General features: G+C 44.8%; 1 pseudogene; it reads right to left on the bottom strand.

Annotated features, from left to right (window-relative positions):
* Positions 1–5,796: 5,796 nt before the first annotated feature.
* Positions 5,797–7,513, bottom strand: LOC128783743 (vitelline membrane outer layer protein 1-like; annotated as a pseudogene).
* Between the last annotated feature and the right edge of the window lie 4,071 nt (positions 7,514–11,584).

Genomic DNA, 11,584 nt, shown 5'->3' with positions numbered 1-11,584 from the left:
CTTAATGTTCAGCCTTCAAGATTTTACCTCATTTTCTTAGAAATATTATCCAGGAGTATAAAAAGATGCAGATTCCTTAGTTAAAGGCAGGTTCTCCTGAGACACAACATTTCTTCCTCTTGGCATTATCTGAGTTTGCATGAAAAGACTTGGGGAAGGAGGCAAACCCTCTGTTGCAGGGTCTAGATGTCCTCTTACAATAGACACCCTATGTACAAAATAAGATTATGCTTGGCCCAAAAAGCTTAAAGCCCAAAGAAAATGAGTACCAAAATGATGAAAGAAGTTGGGGAAAACTGGCATTTATGGGTAACAGGACAAATGCTTCCTGCCCAACTGTAGATCTTAAGCTGGACAGGGTGCTGGGCCATCTTGTCTACACCATGATTTTGCCAAGAAAGGTTGAACCAGGTGATCCTTGAGGTCCCTTTCCAACCTGGTATTCTGTGATTTTATGACTTTTCAGCCCAAGAAAATTACACTAACATTGGAATGGTTTTATGTTCTTTCTCCCTGTTGCAGTTACTGGGACATGGCATCTGAAACTGCTACAAGGAGCAGAACGAAAGATCTGTAATAAAGGCATCAGTTTAGGTTTCAAATGGGTTCTGTACCAAAGTGGAAGATACAAGATGACACTAAGTACTTTTTTAGACCTATTACCTTATTACAGATGACAGAGGTGCATTTAGATAAAGTTGTATAAGCAGACAAGCAATATTTAGAGAAGAAGGGAAATTGGGTGCTTAGATAGTAGTTGTTTTTTGTCAGGCCATTGTGATGAAATGGCAAAAAATACCTGCATAATAGGTGATTTTTTTTCCCTACTATTAAAATGCTCCCCCCCACAGTATCACCATTGCAGGCTGGTACTGGGAAGCTTTCAAAAGATGTCCTTATCCCTTCAAACACTAAGTAGAAACCTCACCTGAAAAATCAGCTGCATAGACAACAAAGCTTAGGCAGAAAATCTCTCACTTCCTTTGCTAAAATGCTCTGAGTAAAGTGTGTTACTGAAATGGTTGAGGAAAGTCCAGGTGGCTGTAAAGGGCAGCAGTGCTGGAGCTGGTCCCCATGCACACCACTGAGGGTACAGCCTCCCTGGACAGGTGAACTTTCCTCCTCTTCAGCGAGACCACCTTCAGACCTTGGCAGGGGATCAGCTTCTTCATGGACATCCAAGGGGACCTGCTGTGGGTATTGGCACAGTGGCATGGCTGGTGTGGTGTCCCCACTGCCCTTTCCTAGGCACAGCAGCATTGGAAAGCTGCACAGCAGACAGGCTATTCCTATGTCAGCAGCTGAATCCTGCACAAGGAAGAGTGCTGCTCTCCACAGAAATGCCCCTGCAAACACTGTGGTGAAGAAACTGAGCAGAAGAATGAAATCTCCAATGCAGCAACAAGTGTTAGAAATTGTGTATCCAAAGTCATGGCTGAGGATGAATGCTGGTTTTGCTAGAAAATCAAAGAGAAGATATAAAATATCAAGGGTTAGAAAAGAAAAAAGGGAAAAGTATTAATATCAAAGAAATGATGGCTGACACTGGTTTGCATCTGTAGAGATTACAGACCTTCTTTTACTAATGGACTTTCCATTAAGAAGTAAAGAGTTAAATCAATTTATATTGAGATGACACTTGCCAAAGAGCATAGTGTCCATTATAATCTCATGTAATAAACTGCTAGGCCACCTAAATATGCTTTCTGTCTGAATTATCCACTGGAAACATGCACTTTAGCAATTCATTAACCTTCCTTCTAATTATGTGGGTATAGGCAGCACTCTGCTATGGCCCTGCAGAACCACAGCACAAGAAACTTTGTTCTTTTGCTCAAAGTACATATTTGTTACTGAAAAGGGGCACTGAGAGGTCAGAGGGATGTACCCTTCCTTGGATTTACTGGAATTGTTACTTACTTGTTCAGAATTAGCCATTACTTCAGTACAGATTTTATTACAGGTCAAAGACACACTTGTGGAAGCAAAACCAAATCTCCTACTAAAATAAAAAATAAGAGATAAAATCAGACACAGTATTTCTACTTCAAGGAAAATATAAATAAGTATTTCATTAAAGATGTTCTAGAGGAAATAAGCTGGCTTGGAAGAGTTCTGAACTTTGGGGACGTTTGCTCAGTGTGGAGCCAAGTTCAAACTTTGCAGTTTTTCTGAAGGGAATGTGGTGGTCTCAGAGGATGAGAATGCTGATAAGCACCAGAGATCTCCTAGGCTGCAACACTTCATATGCAGTTTAGAGTGGAGTCCAACCCTTGCTTCTTTTAGGGAGGAAACAAACTTCCCAGGAGACTTTTGGGGCTTACCTCTGTTACAGAGGTAGTTTGTTTGAAATGCTCAGTGCCTAGACGTGAGTTACTGATGAACATGAACATTTTTCAAAGCTTTGAATGCTTCATTTTCCCAAGTTTAGTATTCATTATTTCAACTGTGTTATGTGACAGTGATGTCCAAAGGCTGCTAATGCACCAGGGCAACCAAGCCCTGGAATGAGAATGGGGAAGATCCAAATGTTCTGTGTCTTCCTTCAGTGCTCTTGGGAGAAACAACAGGATGATTTCTAAGGTGTTTTTCATCCTGCTCTATTTCATTATTTATATTTATTCTCTCACTCCAGGAAGGGTGCTGCAGGTGTTGTGACAGCTAGGACACAGGACTGTGGCTTCTAAGAAGTGCACTGTCACCTCACTTAGCATGTGAAGAGGATGCCTGCTAATGTGTGTGCTCGAGTTGCAGCAAAGATTAGAGCACGGATCTTCCTTCTGCTCCCTAGCTGCACAAATGCCAAATGCCACAGGAGCCCTGGTACATTAATGTTGTTTTTATGCATGAAGTCTGTCACCAGAACAAACAGTAAAAGTGAGACAGAGCCCCTCCAATAAAACAGGGGCTCTCAGCTATCTGCTTAAGGCCAACACTCCAGTATCATCACAAGAATGCTCCTGTTGGGTGCATGTCTGAGCTGTGGAGAGACCCTCATGGTATGTATTTCACTCACTGGAGTGTAAATTACATCATTGAATTGCTTTTACTACTTGCTCCCTTACCAAAGATTTTAGCTTGAGAATATCTCCTGATGCACTTTACTGTAGTGAAACTCCATTGGCATTTCTCTGGCTGAATCAGTCCATACTGGACAAGTAACTAGGACTTTCTGAGGAGTAAAGCTGTTATTTTGGGTACAACAAGACCACCATCCCTCCCCTTATCCAACAAAATGCATACAAGGTGAGCCCTGGGAGATATTGCATTGCTGGTCCCCACCCCTCAGATGCTCAAACCCGTCCATCAATAGCTGGTGTTACTTCATTAACAGCTCTTGCTGCACATCACCTGTGTCTTTTGAGGAAGTGTGGCTGCGAACATCTTTACATACAATTTTGAGCACTGTGCATGTTCTGCCCAGTGTGTGGGGAAAACATGGGTGCTGCTGGCTATTTTTCACCACAGATGCCTAAAGGCAAAACATGTATGTAGTGAGGGATGCAAGATTAAACACCTCAACCAGCTCTTGCTGGTGCATCAGGGTGAGTAATTGCACAAGAAGCAAGATGATTATGGAAGAGCCTTGGATTTCCATTTGGCATTCCATTCAGGTTTTCCTGAGAGAAGAGTGGTAACATGCTGGTGTGAGTGTGCAGGAAATGAGTGTTTGACATGAGCCTTGCCACTTTGGGGTGGACTGTGACAAACCTCACTGCTGTAGAGTAGTGACATACACAGCAGAAAATCTGGTATCAGTCAAATAATGAATTTGAGGGAGTAATAGACAGGGATATATCCTGCAGCATTTCACTGTTAGATATCTTCTGCCTGGAAAATGGGAATTATTATTCAAGAGGATCTGCCAGGGAATTTGGATTCAGCCCAATCAAATGTTTCTGTTATGATGGGGAGGGCTAAGGCCTGAGTGGGAAGATCATGAAATGACTTTGAAGAGTAGTTTTCTTGCAGGAACCTCCCTGTTGACAGACACTCTTTCATGTTTAATGCCACGTAAAGTGCTGTGTACACCAACTTGCTTAAGTGAATTAATAATGAGTAATATGAAAGTGATATAATAATGCAAAGATAACATAAAAACACTTGAGACATTCATGACAAGAATCCCATCTTTTTGTCTCAGAGTATTTCAAAGTGCCCTAGGGGAACTTTTTTCCAGAAGAAAAGCTGAGTTATGCATTTTCCCATTATATCCAATTGTAGAGAGAGATTCCTGGAACAAAAATTAAGCTGTCTCCAGAGTGCCTTTATCTCTTAAAATTGGAAATCATCCATGAGGATGTGTGACCTTGTTGTCAGATCACGTATTCAGTGTTTCTCTTTTGATTTTAAATCTGGTACTCACCTGATATAATAGGTGGCTCTGTGGGGCTTACCAGTTAGGTATGGAATAAGAAAAGCATGTGGAAAATGACCAAACTGGCAATAAAAATATAACTGCTTGGACTTTCAAACCCCTGTTTTCAAAAACTTGGCAGAAAGGGTTAAATGTGCTTGTAAATGTACCTTTTGTAAGGCTTTTGCTGGCTGCATGCCAAGTGGCAAGCAGTCCCTTTGGATGCATAAGGGCACACAATGGTACAGTTAATGCTTCAGAAACCTCTGGAACATCTGGGATCTCCCAGCACAGATTAAGTCTCGGCTCCCAGGTGGTACTGAGGAGCATTCACAGTCTTCCTAAGCAAGACTTACTTATCAGAGAGAATACTGTAGCAAACAAATTTCAAATACATGATTATGGGCAAATCTGTGAACTTTACAGAGTTGAGGATATTCTCCTTCCATCCTATGTCTTCCTCAGATTTCTGCCTCCTCTTTGCACTCCTAGGACTGAGGAAAGTGTTGGTTGAAATCTTTGCAATTCTCTCTGGAGCTCTCCTAATCCTCACTGTTTGTTCCTTTCCTCCTTGAGTCCTTCCTGCACATGTGCACCATAATGCTCTCCAACCAACCAGTTCCTGCATAATGTTCTGTGAGACCCGAGTTTGTGACTAATCCCCGCCCGTACTTGTTATGTCCTCACAGTCAACGTATTGCCTACAGCGCCAGGAAGCAGCACAAAATATGAACTCCAGAGAAGAACTGAGCAGGAGGTTTGGATGCTGAAGGAGGTGGTGGGTTCAGGAAAAATACCTGTGCAATGGTACATTTCTGATTGCAATACATGTGAATTACTGCAGTCTTTGCAACAAAAATCCTCAGAGTGCCTCTTCTGCACGGGGCACCTGGAGACATGCTGAGAAGGCTGGAAGGAGAGGCATGGAGCTGGGACCACAAGCTGCATGGTATATTTGAACTTATTTGTGGATGGATGGAAGGAAGGATGGATGGATGGATGGATGGATGGATGGATGGATGGATGGATGGATGGATGGATGGATGTCTGATAGTGATCCCTGCACATGCTAAGCATTATAATGGAAATATGATTAAGAGCTCCCATTCCCCTCCTTTGAAACCACAGTTTCTGCCAGGGCAGATGATCCCTCTTCTACTTCAACATTCAGCCCTTATAGTCCCACCTCCTGTCTTACCAACAGGTGTGGGAATCCCCTGTGCTCCCTCACAGGAATGTTGTAGGTTATAAATTTGTTACAAAGCTTAATCACAATAATTACAAAGACCCTTCTTATGAAGTGCTGTAGCCATGGGACCTGGCTACCCTTGACAAAATAAGACAGAAAAAAAAATGTACACTTCTCCTTGTGCAAGGACAGATTCAAGGTTTAATGCTGTGCAGCTTTGTAGATGCTGGCACAGGGTGGGGAGTCAGGCTTACTCACAGCAGAACAGTCTCCCGTCATTGAGAGCTGTGTCATCCCACTTTCCCTGGTGTTTCTCCACCTTTGTTTGGAGCCCATAGATGGCCCCAGAGGTGCAGTTGCTGCTCCATGGGCCGAAGTGACCCCCTAAAAGTCCCCAGCCCTCCAGGCTGGTCCCGTTGGAGCAGGCGAACCTCACGTTGTTGACTGCCGTGTTGTCATGCAAGGTACTGCCACCTTTCCACAAGCAGCGAGAACGACACCAGCTTGTTGCTGGAGCAGAGCTGGGCCTCGGTCCAGTTCCCCCACCTGCCAGAAGAAAATACAACTTATCAAGGCTTGTCCAGCCTCTGCTGTGCTGCAATCAGCATTACAACCTGTCCGGGGTCCTGGCAGTCCTGGGGCAAGGGACGAACACGTGGGTGGCAGGTTTCTAGGAGCACCTGTTTGACTCTCCTTCCCCATCTTCCCCTGGATACCCAGCCACCACCAGCTCCAGTCTGCCCTGTTCCTGCAGAACCCCTTGGCAATTTCAGGTGCTTGCTATGTCCCTGTTACTCAATGTACTTTCCAAAGTAAGCATTTGAAGAAAAGGAGAAAGTATAGCTTTAAGATCCATAATTTCTGATATTTCCTTCATTTTCCAAAGCACTGTTAATTTCCCTGGGACCAATCCTTTACCCTGAAACCTTCACACTTTGTGGCCATTGGGAACTCACCCACCTCCTCAAGAGGGATGTTGAGCCACCTTCATAGGGGTTGTGGCTGCCTATGGAGAAACCATTGCACTGGTTTCCCTTCAAGATCCCCAGAAGCTGCTGTCCTGGAGGAGGAGGAGAAAGCGAAGGCTGCTCACCACCCCACAGAGGACTCGATGACTGTGCTGTCCATGCAGTGCAGGCGGACGCCATTCAGAGCTGTGTCATCACCAAACAGCCAAAACCCCTGGAAGGACCTTGAAAGAGGGGAAGAAAAAGGGAGAGGTCACCCTTTCATCATCCATGATGAGGGATGGCAGGAGGCTTTGGGGACAGAGCAAGAACATTAGTGCAGCTGAGCAGGGCTGCGAGGCAGCTCCATGACATTTCTCAGGAAGCACATTTTGCTGTTGCCCATCTCTGTTTTTCACCAAGTGGTGGAGCAGGCACTCTGAAAACAGAATGCTTGGTGGCTGCTGTCCCAGGCCATGCCCTGGGACATGCACCCTCTCACCATGAGCTGTGATACCCAGAGCTGCGGTGCTGGCAGGTGGGACTTGCCCCTGGGAACAGGCTCTGCTGTACCAACCTCAGGAATTTTCTTACCCAAGAGACCCCTCTGCTAAGAAATCACCCAGTGGCAGGGAGCCTGGAGAGATACTCTGCACTACAAATTTCTTGCTGAGAAGCCTGCGTGCTGCAGATACAACACAAACTGCTGTGATGGGGCAAAGTGCTGTGGCCAGCCCTGCTACGATCAGAACAAAATAACATTGTCTCACAGCAGGTTTTGTTCCCCATGCTGAAGAAGAAGTCAAAGCTTACCTTCAATTCAAATCCCATTGCGTAGCCTCTGGGGCAGAATTACTTGTGCCCCCACGAGCCCCAGGGACCTCCATTTGGCACCATGAGGATGGACTCATATTGCCGTGCCTCTGTGCCCCGGAGGCAGCAGGAGCCCAGCAGGCAGAGGATGGCTGGGATGAGCAGCTGCACCGCAGGGAACCAGCTCAGCTCCGTGCCCCTCTGCATGGAGGGGTTGGCACAGGGGAATTTATTAGCTGGGAGAGTGGGTGGGAGTCCTGGGAAGCGTCAACAAAGCTCCCCGGGAGCGCTCCTTGCTGCTATGTTCTGCTCCTGCTCCTTCTGTGCCTGCCCTCTCTGGGGAGGCCTCCTGGTGTGCACTGGGTGGGGGACTTGCGGGGCTCTGAAAACTTGAGGATGCAAAGGAAGGAAAGTTATTCCAGGCTTCAATTACTGAAGAATGGAATGGCCCACTTCTGTAGGGGAAATGCTGTTTTCAGCTGAAACCTTCTGATGTTACCCCTTGCGTAGATTTGTAAAAGTCCTCAGGTACTGACAGCACCCAATGAAGACAAAGATGTCTTACTGTTTTAGTGTATCTCATAGGCAGCAAGAGCATGTCAGAAAGAAAAAAAAACCACAAATGAAGGGCTGTGTGATCAGGGTGCTGCTCAGGAGAATGGGTAGCTCATTAATATTTTGCTACTCCTGGTGGCATAGAATTTTCTAAGCTTGAGGTGTTGACTGGATTTCTTCGTAAGAGTGGCTGCAAGCACAAGCAAGAGCAATGGGCTGTTGCCAGGTTCTGTGTCCAGTGAAGAGCTGTGAATAAGTGATATTATCAGCTCTCTCCACTAACCGTGTTGGCTACATGATAAGGCTTTTGGGATATATGGAAAGTTACGGTTAAGCAGTGTCAGAGATACCTACAACTGTACAGAATCTTAAAGAAAGCAGTGAAGAGGAACTAGGTGGAGAAGCAAACTCGAAGATGACTGAGTTTTACAGAGATATTTTACAGTTTGTATCTACAAACTATATTCACAGAGCTAAATTTTCTCTATTTGAATCCCTCTTATTGACAGGGCCTGTTTTCTCTGTCTTCTGCTTTCACACATATTCTCCTGTTTCCTCTCTAACAGTCTGAACTCCAGCCCCAACAGTCCTGCCACTGCAGGTGGCAGAGGGGAGATCCTGGCTGCAAAAAGACCCTGCTAAGCTGATTTCTTGTTGTTCCTTTTGGCTGTGTGGGGAGGAGGTGGCAGATACAGTAACACTGTGTCGGTGGTTCTGAGATATTGCAGCAGGAAGCGGTGAAAACTATTCACACAAGTAATTAACTGCCTGTGGGAGAAAGTGAACTCTGGGTACATTTCTATAACTTCACGGTGGGGAGCAAGAAAACAAACAAGGAACTAATCTCAGCTTTATATTTCCCTCTCCTGTGTCTCATTAATTTTTAACTCTTCCAGAGTGATGAATCTTCGTGGGTCAAAGAACGTTCCCTCCCCTCCTGTCTCTCTCCTTTCCCTACAGAAATCTTTCCCAGCACTAGGAGTAAGGAATGGACTGAAATGAAAATGATGGGCTCAGTATCAGCAGCTGAATTTGTGCTGCTGGAGTGCAGGGCCACTGAGTACTTTTGTGCAGACTTGCAAATGCACTGAACTTCCCTGAGCAACCAATGATGCCTCTAACATCCCTACTAATTAACAGTTTATCATCTGGGGAAGCTCTTGCTCTTCACCCACTGCTTCTTTTTCAGTTAACCTGCAGGTTTCTAGTCAGGCAGGAAAAGTACCAGCTTGCAAGCCCAGGATGGGTGGGTTTTTAATTATGTAACTTTAGAAAGCTGGAGTTTGAACTCAGAGAGTCTGACAACTTCTCTGCTGGTAAGCTATGGCAGTTGGTGGTAGGGTCATGTGTGACATGTCCTTTCCTCTTTTAATCAAGCTATTGGAAGGCCATGATAGTGTTAGACTCAGCAACTGAAGACATGATGGCCAGTGCAGAGTGAAGATCAGTTCTGTAATTTTGCAAGCATATAAACCAAAAGGAAATTTTTTTTTTTTTGGACAACTTAAGTCCTCCACCCTACGACAAAAAAGAACAGAGTTACAAAGTAGACAAAATATTTGAAAACAGTGCAGGTACTCAAAAGAATCAGAAATCAGCAGAATAATAAGAGGTAATCACACAGCCAAATTATCAAGATTAAAGAACGAAGTGCTTGCAGTAGCCTCATTGACATTGCATGTACACATTTACATTGTAGATACCTAAGTGCAGGTTGGGTGAATTCCCCCTTCCCTAGGGCAGAAGGTATTTTGTCATTTACTGCCCATTTATAAGATGATGGGGCTCTCCAGAAGCTGTGTTCCCAGCTGACCTTCTCTAGCAACATAAACATTCTTAGATGGTGGTGAGGAACAGCCACTTTACATTCTGTGTGGGCTGAAAACATTCTTCAAATGGCCTTTGTAATGTCATTGGAGATAAAACCAGTTAAACTCTTCCCACATCTATAAACTAAAGATAGTTCTTTGATAAAAGACCTAGTATCAAGAATTCTTCAGTGCTGCCAAGGGCATCAGTCAGCCTTTGAAGCTGACTGACACTGTACTCCTGTCGCTGTCATGTCAGTTTAAAAACAGATGCAGTGCCTCAAAGGTCTCTGCTCCCTGTGGTCTTCCATGGGTTGCAGGTGCACAGCTGCTTCACCATGGGCTGCACCTCAGGCTGCAGGGGAATTTCGGCTCCAGTGTCTGGAGCACCTCCTGCCCCTCCTCTGCGCTGACCTCAGTGTCAGCAGGGCTGTTTCTCTCACATATTCTTACTCCTCTCTCCAGCTTAAATATGTTTTAGAGAGGTGCCACCAGCATCGATGATGGGCTCAGCTTTGGTGATTAAGTCCTAGGGCTGGCTGGCATTGGCTCTGTCTGACATGGGTGCAGCCACTGGCACCTTCTCACAGAAGCCACCCTGGCAGTTTCCCAACAAAGACTTTGCCACAGCACATAGATGCAGCACAGATTGGCAGATCCCATTGTAGTATCTAAGCTGGAATAAGAGGCATGTAGTTACTCCCATCACCTTTGGAGCAAAGTTTTAAGATTGACCTCATGTTTGCCCCTGTTTAACTTTCCAGTAATTTTAAATGACACATCCATCACTGCTATGATCTTAGCTCTTCCAGTTTAGAGACACAGACCTCCTGAGTACTTATTATCAGTCTTAGTCATTCATTGCTATTCACTCTGTGACTTTTTAAATCTCTCTTCTGAACTAATTTTGATTTCTACCTAATCCTTCTTAAGAACCCTAACCCCTGAGAATGGCTGGAGCCATTTGAACACAAGGTTTCTTCCACTAGGAGCAGTGAGCAAATAAATAATTTTTAAATGGCCATATCTGCTGTGATCTTTTGTAATATCATCTGGCCCTACAGATTTTCTGACAAGGTCCTGAATCTTTGATGTGAAGAAACTTTAATAGCATTTATTCCCTTTGCCATTTGTTCCTCAAAGTGCTTTTTGTCTGCCATGTTTTCACATGCAATCTACCAGCAGATATGTTACTTCTATTTTTTCCGTCTGGCTGCAGTATTAGCGCTCACTGTCTCCTGCAGCCTCCTTTACCTTATGGCATAACGCTGACAATTTTCTTTTACCCTTTCCCAAGTAAAAGTTAATTCCTTGTGTTTCCTGGTCCTGTACTTCCAGCACCACAACCTTCAGGCTGCTCCTGCTGTCAGTCAGTCTACAAACACATGGGTTTCCTTTGAAGACCAGCTTTGGGTGGGAAGAATGGAGAAGGACCCTGTGCAGGGTCTGTATCTGTGGTTTTTCAGTGAGCAAGAGGAATAGAGAGCCAGGAGCTACTCTGAACACTCCTGAGGACCTGGCAACAGGCACCTACAGCATTGTCTCCGCCCTAGGATACCAAGAGAGATGGGCATCCTGCAGCTCTGATGGGGCCCCACAGCCAGCCTGGAGAGATTACTACGAGAGTTTTTCTGAAGATCTGAAGAGAGGATGCGAGGCGGTGTGCAAAAGTGAATTAAAATTAACTGAGAATTAAGTGCTTCTCTTTGTGTATGAAATCTGCCAAGAAATTCCTTCCAGGTGGTGAGTCCTGGGAGCTTTATCACTGGCAAAGTTTTGTTGGCATTTCATTCCAAGCCAAGCCATAGCTATCCTGGCATGATGTACTGCTGCCGGCTCTTGCTCACTTTGAAGAGTGAAAACAAACAAATTTGACAAAATAATTTTTTTGTGGGAAAAATAATCTTCAAAGCTT

Source organism: Vidua chalybeata, chromosome 2 (genome assembly GCF_026979565.1).
Source record: "Vidua chalybeata isolate OUT-0048 chromosome 2, bVidCha1 merged haplotype, whole genome shotgun sequence".
NCBI lineage: Eukaryota > Metazoa > Chordata > Aves > Passeriformes > Viduidae > Vidua > Vidua chalybeata.
The sequence above is the reverse complement of the archived record's forward strand: the minus strand, read 5'-3'. Positions and strand labels throughout refer to the sequence as shown.